Below are 12,932 nucleotides of genomic sequence, written 5' to 3' on the forward strand. Positions count from 1 at the left end.
ACTTAGCAGCCTTGGAGGCTTGACTTTATATTATGACGTTTCACTTAGGCATGTTTCCTATCTGTTATGGATCAGATCTGTGTGTTTTGTACCTGTTGTTTTTAGTGTGTTATGGTGAGGGATGCCCAGACTGCTACAGTTGTATAGTGTTGTGTTTAGCAGGAACTTCAAGCCTTTTGGCACTGAAAGGAGCAGGCGACATGTTCTTCTGCGCCACCCGTCAATCATGATCAATCATGATCACAACACAAGTTAGAATTAAGATGTCAGATGTAGTCAGAATTAAGATGTCATTTTTCTCTGTCTGTGCTGTTTCTCAGATGAAATACTCTTTTAATTCATGGTGTGACCCTTAGGTGACATAATGAGAGTGGAGGCCTCTAGAGCTTCCGAGCAGACTGCGCGGCAGGACAGACTGACTGAGAGAGGTAAGCTGTACACCCTTACGCACACATTCAGCGTTTGTTTGGCCTCGGAATGCAATTTCTCATTTAATAGTTAACCCTAGGGGTTGAACTCCGCTCCGCTCGCGGAGTTTGCAGAGTTTTCCACACTTCGCGTTACGCGGAGCTCGCGGAGTTCCCAAAAACTCTGCTCCGCGTTGTGGAGCTGAGTTTTTTTCCTCGCTCGCGTTCGTCAATGTCAAGATGGCGACCGCGAGCGAAATAAATCATCCTCCAGGCAAAGATTTTTCCTCGTTCGCGATCGTCAAAATTAAGTTGACGAGCGCGAGCGTGGGAAATAAACATCCCGGGGAGATTTCTCAATGCGGGCTGGTCAGGTTTCTCATTGCGAGTGGTCGCACATGCCCGTGACTGCTTGCGTTAAGAAACTGCCCGTTTGTGTTCAGAAAGCTGCAGCTCGAGTAAAAATCTACTCGAGCAGGCAGAAAGGAAAGCAGCGCTCGCTTGCGCTGTGTATGGTGCTGTTCGCGATGATTGCGCAGGGCGGACAATCATCCGGCACTGTGCAATCACCGCAAACTGCATTTTTCTATCATACTCCGCCGCTTGCGGAACTCCCCGTAGCGCGGTGGAATTTTTTTTCCCACTTTGCGGAGTTCCGCGTAGCGCAACTCCGCGAACTCCATCCAGGGTTATTAATAGTAACTTCCCATTAACTGACTGGGAATTGTCTTTAGAAACAGACACCCCCAGAAGGGATTTCCCCACAATCATATTTAAAATATAGCCAAATAGTTAAAAATAGTGAACCCTGCCCATATCTGCCTATTTGTCATAAATTTGGTCCAACTATTTCTGGCAAAATGCTGTCCCATTTCTTACATATTAACTCTTCTCCAGAATATCAGTGTGGCCTTAATTGCAGCCATTCCCAAAGTGTTTTTCTCCTTTGTATTAATTTCTGAGGTGCATAATCAGTTTTGTATTAGAAATATCCCGTTGATCTCATTATAGCAGATTATAGCAACATGGCCTAACACCAAGAGCAGTTTTTGTGATAGAGGCACATGAATCTCACCAGACAGAGGTATTCTATTCATGGATAGTGTGAGAAGTTGGCCTGGCATATGCTGGTCACTAGTTCTAGTGGCCACCTTGCACCAGTCCAATTCGACTCTTGGTAGATAGGTTTAAAGACAACCTTTTAAAGAAAGCTATCCTAGTGGTAGCTGTGGAGAGCAGCCTTCGGGCTAAGTCTCTGAGGAATGTAAAGCAGCTTGTTTTACCTTATAATCTCTTGAATTACCAAATGAAAAGACACCACACAGGTATATATATCAAATATATATGTATTTATTTCTAAATATACTCTACTAATCTCTTTATGAGATTAGAGTCAGGTAAACATTCAAAAGATCAACAGTTCTCAATAAATTAAGCACAAATATGGCTGTAGCCCTAGGGGCGTACCAGACCATATACTAAAATAGTGGGTTAACAAACTCGACTTGCAAAAGTAAGAGGCCTAGGGCCTTGGGAATCGCTGGGGCTTCACTTCTGCAGTGTTAGCAGGTAAGTAATCAGCCCACAGGAGACGCGTGCAGTGGCTAAACACACGTGGGATTCTCATACGTTTCAATGGCAAATGTCGCGGTTTGTATTTTACAGTTCTAGGGCACTTCGGAGTGGACAACAAGCAAACAACTTACAGGGTAAGTATTTCGATAGCCAATGCACACTTGGACACCGTCATGCAAGAGTTACCTCACCCAGGGAAGCCGGGTGCATAGGTGTCCTTTGGTGTCGGGTCGCAATGCTGTTTTCAATGGGAATCACTGAAGACTTGCTGCTTGTGTCGTCGAGAGAAGTGTCCGCTGGAATCCGAAGATGGATTGGAGTTGCAGAAGACCTAGAAACTGAGGGGACAGAGTTCAAAGTCACTTCCCAGTGACCGGTGGCCAGCGAGTTGGATGACCACAGCTGTTGCGTCGCTTCAGGTCGCTTCAGGTCGCTGATGTCGTTTTGTCTCTTCGCTCACGAGGTCCAGGAGGGATCGACGATGACCAGCAGCTGGATTCGGAGGGTCCCACGACGTCTGCAGCTGTTGACGGTGTTGGCACTCGGTTTGAAGCCAACAAGCCTTGGCAGCTGCAATTCTTGTGTGGATGGAAGATTGTCGATGGATCAGACCAGCAAGGTCCGATGGACTTACTCAGCGAGGGTAAGTGAGGGCAGGCCCAGAGCAACCAGGCAAGCCCTTGAAGTTGAAGCAGAAGCCTTCTGGAGACCTGCTAGGGACTTGGACATCAAGTGGTCCAAAGCACAAAGTTGTAGCACGTAGATTAGGGCTTGCACTCGAAATCAGTGCACGGTTCCCTGGTATTGCTGTTCCTAATCACTCGTGGGGTTCAGATGCCACAGCTTCGCTGGGGGCTCAAAATGGCCAGCGAGAGGTTAGGAAATCTGCTTCAAGGGACGCAGGGACTTCGGGCTCCGGCGGGAGCGGTAAAGTTTGCAACCGTAGTTCAGTATTTTTGGTGCCTGCCAAGCAGGGGAGTCACTCCTTGACTCCAAGAGAGATCCTTCGGTCTTCTAGAGATAGTAGAACGTTGAAGGGCCAGGATTCTTCTTCGTAGAGCATCGTCCAGGTGTAATCTAAGTTGCATTGGCAAGCTTTGGTATCTTATAGTGAAAAGATGGGAGGGACTAGCTCTATGACCACTCCTCTAGGAGGGTCAGGGTAGTGGGTGGTTACACCCACTTCCCTTTGTCCAGTTTCGCGCCAGGACAGGGGCAGGCAGCCCCTGAACCGGTTTGAGCTGGCATATGCACAGAGGAGCCTACTGCTCCCCCAGTGCAGGACTTCAAAGCACTCTAAGAGTGCACCCACCCAGCTCCAATACACTAAATCCTGTCTGGGAGGTGGTGACACCTCCCTGTGACAGGAAACCTTTTGTTGGGCTCCCTCCACTGTGAGTTTCGGTCAGCAGCAGGAGGGCAGCCCGGTGTCTGTGCTGGTGGCATCCATTTTGTGATGCCAGGGCTCTAGAAGATTTCTACCGTGTAGTACAGTGGGTACATGTCATCCCCTCTAGAAGGGTGGGATCCTACTCGCACACCAGTTACTGGTGTGGGGGTAGGATTCCAAGTTGTTTGACACCAAACACGACATGTTTTGATGCAGTCATTCCAAAGTTAGCATTTATCGCGAGGTTATAATGCACTTAAGAGTATATGGTTTAACCGCATCCACAAACAGCAGCAGAGAATAGACTCTGCCAGCTGCAGAGGGGTCCTGCTCAGGCAGAAGCACCCCCTCACATAGTAAACCAAGCACCCTGCCCTTGGGATTGATAGGGCCTACCATAGGGGTGACTGATAGGTTTATATGTGTGTGTATGGTGAGATATAGGAACCTATACCTCAGTGAGGAGTGCTAACACTACCTCACACAGGCTGCAGTAGCAGGCCTGTGGTGTCAGATTGTGAATGCTTCCCAGGGGTGGCATAATACATGCTGCAGCCCCTGGTAGGCCTGTGAAGTACCAATGCCCTAGGTACCTAAGGTACCATATACTAGGGGCTCACAAGGCACCACAGTATCCAATCACTAGTGCATCTAATATGCACACCAAGTTGTTTAGAGAGATCAGTGAGACTGGGGCCCTGATTAGCAGGGACCCAGCCAGACTATAGTCAGAAACCAGTGTATACATCAGAAAAAAAGTGGGGGCAACATAAGTGCAGATCCTACTCTCCTACAGGTATCACTCCATACGAGGTCCTTTTTGGGACAAGAATGCTGGTCCCGGACCTTGATTGTCACACATCAGTGGTGCATACTAAAAAATTTGATATCAAAGATCATTTGGCTGTTTTACAGGACTTAAATGAACTAAGAACAAATCAAAGCAATGTGTTCCTGAAGCCAACCACGACTGGGGAAAAACCAACCATCCCAGCAAGACCTGTCTGGATCCCAAAGCTTGGTGATCTAGTCAGAGAAAAGATCGCAGACAAGAAGAAATGTTGGCCTTCTTACAGACAACCAGTACCTGTCCTAGCAATCCACGGATCAAGAACAGTTTTACTGCTGCCCCTTGCTGGTAAAAAGGAGAACAGGTTTGTGTCCATCGACCTGATCAAGCCACACTATGTGGTCGAATTTAAGCAGTAGGCCAAGTGGACTCTGCCAATGTAGCAGACGCACTCCTCTAGCTACAATCCAAGAGGTTCAAACTGTGAGGCTCATCACCATTGAAGAATCTGCAGTCAGAAATGAAGGACTAAGCAGCAATGCCATGGAACTTATACCTCTTGAGACCCAAATTACAGTTCGTCCTGATACACCTGTCTACAACGAAGTAACAAGTGATCAACAGGTTCCAGTGATTTCAACAAATGCCAATGCAATCCCAACAATTGTCAGAACTGCCTCTGGCTATTTCATTAACATTGATACGTTTTCTGAGGATCCCAGCGAACCTGAAACGACGCCGGCACAAAGAACTTTCAAAGAACAAGCAACAGACTTTTTTAATCTCCTGAAAAAGACTTATCCGGTTTCACCATGGATTGGAGTATGGATTGTTTTGGGAATATTCTTCTTTCTACTTTGGTTAGCTCTGGTATAAACTCTGGGTTATGCTGATAAATGGAAGATATATTCAAATGGACACAGCAAGTAAAAGAGTCAACTTACTCCTCAAGCCACACAAATCATCCCGTCATGAACAAAGAGACTTGTCATCAGTGAACATCACAGCCGTTCCTATACCAGGGGGTATAGCTTGGGACAGAACTGAATATGACATCTTTGGCCCGTCAGAGCTGTTGAAGATTCCACAATTATTCAAGATTTCATTGAGTGACTTTGTTTCATCTAGTACCTTTTCTGATGATTGGGACTTCGAGACTGTTAATAATATGATGTCAGATCTAGAAATGTCTGCAATATTCACAAATCATGAATATTTAGAGGGTTCATCAGATTATAAACAAATGTATTGTTATAACCATTATGGTCATCATTTCTTGCACAAATCTACAATGCCTAGAAATGTATTAATGTATAACCAATGGGAACATTGTCCTACACCACCAAAGGGTAGCTCAAAAACTTTTGCTATGAAATTTCAATGCTTTTCAGGGTTCAATGAATCCAATCCAGAATTGTTTTACTTTAAAAATGTGAACAGAACAGGAATGAAAAGTATGTTGACCAATACAAAACAGATTTATTCTGCAGCCTTTTATGCCCACCTGTCTAAACTAGGTTTCGACTTTTGGAAAGACAACTTTGAGACAAAAACTGTCTAGGGTACACAAGATTTGCAGGTACAGGGGATAGAAGCTATGTTTAGAGACTGTATCATCCCTGAGCAAATTATGTTTTTGAATGACACTGTCCAACAGACGTCTTGCCTTGGGTTAGCCAAGATCAAAGACATGAACAATCCGTCCATACCTACACCTACACCTGAGAGGGATGACACTTCAGAGGGGGAGGCTGACGTACATACTATTTTGCATCACAACAGAACAGATCCAGATTGGAATAAATGGTTGATCTGGCCCACAGACACAAACAACTGTCAAGATAGATTCCTGAACAAAACACAAGGGTTTTAAAACCAATAGGCAAGACCCAAGATACGTTCAGAGACAGCATCCTGGAAAAGTAACAACATACAGTGTAGGGGAACGCTGCCTTGATTGGCTATAGAAATCTACACTTATGGGTGTAAAGCAACACTTATATTTACTTAAAGATGGTGCAGATCTCAGGGAATTCTTGCTAGGACCCAGAAAACCGCGTCAAAAACGTTTTATATATGCCGGTATATTTGCTGCATATAACGAAATATGGAAGATTACGCAAGCAGAGACTGCAGAACGAATACGAGAAATTGATCGTATTAATTTAGAGAAATCTCTCTCTGTAGTTGACAATGGGTTAACGACTCTGTCGTCCAGGATATATACATTGGACAGCATTGTGTCTTCTGTCATAGACATCATGGAACAAGACTTGGTCATGTTGCAACATGGTCAGTCGCAATTACGTTCTATCATACTATTAGGCTGTACGTTACAAAACTTGCGTTCAGGCTATGTGCCTTGGCATTTAATCAACACTACGTCACTGTTTTCAGAATTCAATCTCACTGATAAACAGATCAAATTGGCACAAAGGGGAGCAGACTATATGGTGCTGAGCATTGAAAAACTGGAAAGATTGCCGTTCACGTTAGCAGAGAAACCAGCTACTGAATGGATAATACATGGAACAATTTTCCATTTTCAGTATTGCCTAAAGCACATACCAGCAGGAAAATATGAAAGGTTGGGTAAAGAATACATCAAGACATCCTGGAAATTACCTTACACACAGATGTTCCATTTTCAGTATTGCCTAAAGCACATACCAGCAGGAAAATATGAAAGGTTGGGTAAAGAATACATCAAGACATCCTGGAAATTACCTTACACACAGATGTTGGAGTGGGGGGCGTGAAGTGTTTATTAGCGGTTCAAACTGTGAAAACGCACTAAGCGGTTCGTTCCTTTGTCAGGGAGCGGTTCGTTCCTTTGTCAGGGAGCCTGCGATGGTTCCTCTAACAACTTATCCTGTCACCTGCAAGGTTCACCAGCTGCAGTGATTGATCCAATTTTTGGACAACTTTCGAATGGGAGATACCTCACGTTGAACGATCACAGCTGCTGTGGCATGTTGCCAGGTATACCATATCTAGTAACTGCGTCAGCCAGGGTCATTTGCTGTATGCAAGTATTGTTTCCAAAAACCAAGTCAGTCAGGAAGTCGCCACTTTGGCCTCCACTGAACATCTCTTCTATACAAATCGATACACTAAGCAGAATGAAAGCCATTCTTTTGCAAAAAACTGTGCCACTGACCCCGGCCAAAGAAACCTATGATCTGCAAGTCGCAAGGACTTCGACGGAGATACATGCCCTTTTGAATACAAACTGCCCTATACATTTCCCAGAAATGTTAAATCGTATCTTAAACATGTCTGATACGAGTGGTATTGTACATGTATTTAATACTGTATTTTCTAGACTGCTAGCACCTTTTCAAGCAGTCCTAGGAATCATTCCAAACTTCGTGCACTCTGTGTTTGGCGGATTGCCCCTACTTTTGGGACTCGTTGCAGGGATACTATTTTTGCTCCTACTGCTACGATATGGCAAGCCAAATCACCAGCGACACCCAGTTCACCATGAAGACACCTCTACAGGCATGGCTTGGCAGTTCGGGCTGGACTGTTCCCATGAGGCACAGGGTCAGACTGATTTGCATATGGCCATGTCTGAACTGGGGTGGCAGAGTGGGCTAAAGAACGGTGATGGATCAAACCCAGATCTGTTGACTGGGTGTGAGTGTTTGATTGGTTCTGATGGTCCGTCCATCACCACCCCCTTTTGTACCGCTTTGTTCGCCATAAGTTGGCAGGGTATGCTCAGACGTGAGTCCCTTGCTCACTTTGCCACTGGATTCAAGCAAGCCTGGCTGAAGACGGCTGAAATGCCAGAAACCGGTCCTAGGAATCTTGTTTCCGGTCCAGGGAAGGCATGGCTTGGCAGTTCGGGCTGGACTGTTCCCATGAGGCACAGGGTCAGACTGATTTGCAAATGGCCATGTCTGAACTGGGGTGGCAGAGTGGGCTAAAGAACGGTGATGGATCAAACCCAGATCTGTTGACTGGGTGTGAGTGTTTGATTGGTTCTGATGCTCCGTCCATCACCACCCCCTTTTGTACCGATCAGGGTGATTAAAGCCGCCAATCTGGTTTGTTGATTTAGCCTTCAAACTCCTCATCCACGCACACAAGGCACTCCACAACACCGGACCAGCCTACCTCAACAGACGACTCAGCTTCTACACCCCCACCTGCCACCTCCGCTCAGCCGACCTTGCCCTCACCACAGTCCCCCGCATCTGAAGAACGACCACCGGTGGCAGATCGTTCTCCCACCTCGCCGCCAAGACCTGAAACAGCCTCCCCATCCTCCCACGGCAGACCCAGGACCTGCTAACCTTCAGGAGGCTCCTCAAGACTTGGAACACCCTCCCCACACAGCTGCGACAGACCCAGGACCTGCTAACCTTCAGAAGGCTCCTCAAAATCTGGAACACCTTCCCCACACAGCTGCGACAGTCCCAGGACCTGCTGACCTTCAGGAGGCTCTTCAAGACCTGGAACACCCTCCCCACACAGCTGCGACAGACACCGGACCTGCTGACCTTCAGGAGACTCCTCAAGACCTAGAACACCCTCCCCACACAGCTGCGACAGACCCAGGACCTGCTGACCTTCAGGAGGCTCCTCAAGACCTGGAACACCCTCCCCACACAGCTGCGAGAGACCCAGGACCTGCTAACCTTCAGAAGGCTCCTCAAGACCTGGAACACCCTCCCCACACAGCTGCGACAGACCCAGGACCTGCTGACCTTCAGGAGGCCCTTCAAGACCTGGAACACCCTCCCCACACAGCTGCGACAGACACCGGACCTGCTAACCTTCGGGAGACTCCTCAAGACCTGGAACACCCTCCCCACACAGCTGCGACAGACCCAGGACCTGCTGACCTTCAGGAGGCTCCTCGAGACCTGGAACACCCTCCCCACATAGCTGCGACAGACCCAGGACCTGCTAACCTTCAGGAGACTCCTCAAGACCTGGAACACCCTCCTCACACAGCCGCGACAGACCCAAGACCTGCTGACCTTCAGGAGGCTCCTCAAGACCTGGAACAACCTCCCCACACAGCTGCGAGAGACCCAGGACCTGCTAACCTTTAGGAGGCTCCTCAAGACCTGGAACACCCTCCCCACACAGCTGCGACAGACCCAGGACCTGCTGACCTTCAGGAGGTTCCTCAAGACCTGGAACACCCTCCCCACACAGCTGCGACAGACCCAGGACCTGCTGACCTTCAGGAGGCTCCTCAAGACCTGGAACACCCTCCCCACACAGCTGCGACAGACCCAGGACCTGCTGACCTTCAGGAGGCTTCTCAAGACCTGGAAGACCCTCCCCACACAGCTGCGACAGACCCAGGACCTGCTGACCTTCAGGAGACTCCTCAAGACTTGGAACACCCTCCCCACACAGCTGCGACAGACCCAGGACCTGCTAACCTTCAGGAGACTCCTCAAGACCTGGAACACCCTCCCCACACAGCTGCGACAGACCCAGGACCTGCTGACCTTCAGGAGGCTCCTCAAGACCTGGAACACCCTCCCCACACAGCCGCGACAGACCCAGGACCTGCTGACCTTCAGGAGACTCCTCAAGACCTGGAACACCCTCCCCACACAGCTGCGACAGACCCAGGACCTGCTGACCTTCAGGAGGCTTCTCAAGACCTGGAACACCCTCCCCACACAGCTGCGACAGACCCAGGACCTGCTGACCTTCAGGAAACTCCTCAAGACTTGGAACACCCTCCCCACACAGCTGCGACAGACCCAGGACCTGCTGACCTTCAGGAGGCTCCTCAAGACCTGGAACACCCTCTCCACACAGCTGCGACAGACCCAGGACCTGCTGACCTTCAGGAGGCTCCTCAAGACCTGGAACACCCTCCCCACACAGCTGCGACAGACCCAGGACCTGCTGACCTTCAGGAGGCTCCTCAAGACCTGGAACACCCTCCCCACACAGCTGCGACAGACCCAGGACCTGCTGACCTTCAGGAGGCTCCTCAAGACCTGGAACACCCTCCCCACACAGCTGCGACAGACCCAGGACCTGCTGACCTTCAGGAAACTCCTCAAGACTTGGAACACCCTCCCCACACAGCTGCGACAGACCCAGGACCTGCTGACCTTCAGGAGGCTCCTCAAGACCTGGAACACCCTCCCCACACAGCTGCGACAGACCCAGGACCTGCTGACCTTCAGGAGACTCCTCAAGACCTGGCTTTTCGAGCAGTATCAGCATTCCCCACCCCCCCAGCGCCTTGAGACCCTCACGGGTGAGTGGTGCGCTTTACAAAGGCTATGATTGATTGATTGATTGATTGAACACTAACCACAAGGAATCTTTGAGGTGGTCCCTGAGACCCTGATGGAAGGCTGCAGCTGTGGACACATCACCTCAGAGGCCAGGTGTTGGAAATGAGTGGCGTAATTCAGAAAATCCTGATTTCATAGTTTCAGCATTAATAGACCATCTTGAGCTGATTGTGGGATACACGGCTGATATAAATATAGCAGAGAATTGAGCCATCACTTGCGTCCAGCTGGACAACAGCGGGCTTTGATTTAAAAAAAATGATGTAGCGCACGTCAAGGTGTGTTTCATAAGAGAGAATATAACTTTGGAAGGGACATGATTGAAAATTTGGGGTTTGACTAAGAAGTACAACTGAGCCTGGGCTATAAAGTTTTTTAAATTCTGCCGATCCCTTCTGAATGTCTGTGGTGGGGATGAACCCATGTTAGGGTAATGATCACAATTCGGTCCGTTCCTGGACTGCTAACCACATCATCAGCACTGTTTGTAACACTCGTCCTGTGTTTATCATCATGTAATGAGTTGGTGGAATGTCTGGAAGTACATGTTAATTTATTTATTTTTTTAGAGTTTTATGTAGCACGAATTAGACCCGCTACATCGGGTATCAGAGCGCTTTACATGAGCAGCAGTTTCGTTACATGAGGACACATTCATTTTTGTTAGGCACAGGGAGAATAATTGATTTGCCGAGAATTACAGGATGTTGAGCGTCGTTGCCGAAACTCGAACCCGATTCCAAGGCTTCCAGGTCGACCGCTCTAGCCGTAAGACTACATCGTCTCCCCTAATTGGTTGAAACGGCTCATGAGAAGAGCTCCCTTTTGCCAGAAGTATTCCACTACCCCACATTACACCACTCCACTCTATGCCACCACAGTCTACTCCACTCTATGCCCTTCTACTCTATGCACTTCCACTCTACGTCACACCTCTGTATGACACTTAATTCTAGGCCACTCTACTCCAAACTACGCTACTTCATTATACAACTCTAGTCCACTCAGCGGTACTCCACACCCCACAACTTTACACCTCTGTGCTCTACAACACTACTCGACAACTCTCTGCTGTAGAACACACCACAACTATTCACTCCACTCTACACATAAGAAATGGCACCAATCCCAGGTCCTGCCTTATGGAAATTCCCACAGAAATCTTGGCAACATCTGCCTTTTCATGCAAAATACGAGCTGAATGAATAGATTCCAAATGCTATACAGTGAACTGTTCTCCTCGAAGCTGAAAATAGAACCACACAAACAGAACAGAGGAAGTGTTTTGTGCTTGGAAAGAGAACAGGAAAATGGGGAAATATGGAAACAATGAGAAAAGTTCAAAAGGGTGAGCAAATACATGAAATGAGATAGAGGAGAAGGCGAAGAAATGGAGGACCATGACATCCAAGGGAGGAAGTAGCTGTTCTGGCTGTTGCTGCCTGCACCCCCTGGGCTTGTTTGCACCCCCTGGGCTTGTTTGCACCCTCTGGGCTTGTTTGCACACTCTGGGCTTGTTTGCACCCCCTGGGCTTGTTTGCACCCCCTGGGCTTGTTTGCACCCTCTGGGCTTGTTTGCACCCTCTGGGCTTGTTTGCACACTCTGCGCTTGTTTGCACCCCCTGGGCTTGTTTGCACCCTCTGGGTTGTTTGCACCCCCTGGGCTTGTTTTCACCCTCTGGTCTTATTTTCACCCCCTGGGCTTGTTTGCACCCTCTGGGCTTGTTTGCACCCCCTGGGCGTGTTGCACCCTCTGGGCTTGTTTGCACCCTCTGGGCTTGTTTGCACCCTCTGGGCTTGTTTGCACCCCCTGGGCGTGTTGCACCCTCTGGGCTTGTTTGCACCCTCTGCGCTTGTTTGCACCCCCTGGGCTTGTTTGCACCCTCTGGGTTGTTTGCACCCTCTGGGTTGTTTGCACCCCCTGGGCTTGTTTTCACCCTCTGGTCTTATTTTCACCCCCTGGGCTTGTTTGCACCCTCTGGGCTTGTTTGCACCCCCTGGGCGTGTTGCACCCTCTGGGCTTGTTTGCACCCTCTGGGCTTGTTTGCACCCCCTGGGCTTGTTTGCACCCTCTGGGCTTGTTTGCACCCCCTGGGCGTGTTGCACCCTCTGGGCTTGTTTGCACCCTCTGGGCTTGTTTGCACGCCTGTGATATAACCAGTCTGATCATAGTGGATAGATTATATAACCTTGTAGCTTGCTACATATACCTTTAGAAATATGTCCTTTACTTTTTCTACTTGGTTATCGATTGTCAGTATGGTTGCGAGGTAGCACAGAGAACTCTAGATCCACCTCTTAGCTGTAGAGTACGTTTTTTTTTATTGGTTATTCGGAATGTGGATATGGTGAATATTCTCTGAGCAATAGTTTGTAAATATAACTGGATTAATTATTTTTGCTGGAGGCTAATGTTAATGAGTGATGGAAGTCTCTATAAAAGTCTTCAGGTGTATTTCCAGTCCAGTGAGTCCATTTCGTGA

The 12,932-nt window shown here is 48.4% G+C and overlaps 1 pseudogene; it reads left to right on the forward strand.

The window, feature by feature from the left end:
• Window positions 1-340: 340 nt before the first annotated feature.
• Window positions 341-12,932, forward strand: part of LOC146869115 (lysozyme g-like protein 2) — a 55,248-nt pseudogene continuing 42,656 nt past the window's right edge.

Source organism: Triturus cristatus, chromosome 1_1 (assembly GCF_964204655.1).
Source record: "Triturus cristatus chromosome 1_1, aTriCri1.1, whole genome shotgun sequence".
NCBI lineage: Eukaryota > Metazoa > Chordata > Amphibia > Caudata > Salamandridae > Triturus > Triturus cristatus.